Here is a 658-nt window from a genome sequence, read left to right on the forward strand (position 1 = left end):
AATAATAATAATAATAATAATAATAATAATAATAATAATAATAATAATGATGATGATGATAATAAAGTCAGTGTTTTGGAATCTATGAAAGTCGGCGATAGCAGCATCGGAAAACGCTAGAAACTGGTTGTTTATTAGGGAACAAATTGATAAATAGGAACGTATTTATATACATACATGTGTGTGTGCGTGTATCTGTGTATCTGTGCGTGTGTGTGTGTGTGTGTGTGTGTGTAAATGTGCGTTTGTGAATGTGGGGGCATAGATAGATAGATAGATAGATAGATAGATAGATAGATAGATAGATAGATAGATAGATAATGTCCGTTTATAAGTTCGCTTTGTGATCATGTATTCCTAGTTTCCTGGTTTCTAATCCAGTGCATCCTGGCTAAATGGCATTTTCCATAGCCACGAATCAGCCCGACCTTTGTACTATTCCTCAGGGACAAGGGTTGGTGTTCTAGGAGTGTATCGCCGTTTGCTTGTAACCCCATGGGTACCTCAAAATCCATTAGCAAAAGCGCAGAACCCATCGGTACCAAGACATTTCCAATTTCCAAAAGGGATTGACTGCCATATTAAATGTATATAAGTGTGTATGTATATATACATACATTCATATATATATATATATATATATATATATATATATATA

At 34.0% G+C, this 658-nt stretch overlaps 1 protein-coding gene across 1 annotated transcript in view; it reads left to right on the plus strand.

Moving 5' to 3' along the window:
- LOC106874398 (uncharacterized) overlaps window positions 1-658 on the plus strand; it is a 10,012-nt gene that overhangs the window by 3,636 nt on the left and 5,718 nt on the right. The window lies entirely within an intron of this gene.

The sequence above is a fragment of the Octopus bimaculoides genome, chromosome 25 (assembly GCF_001194135.2).
Source record: "Octopus bimaculoides isolate UCB-OBI-ISO-001 chromosome 25, ASM119413v2, whole genome shotgun sequence".
In the NCBI taxonomy this organism is placed as follows: domain Eukaryota; kingdom Metazoa; phylum Mollusca; class Cephalopoda; order Octopoda; family Octopodidae; genus Octopus; species Octopus bimaculoides.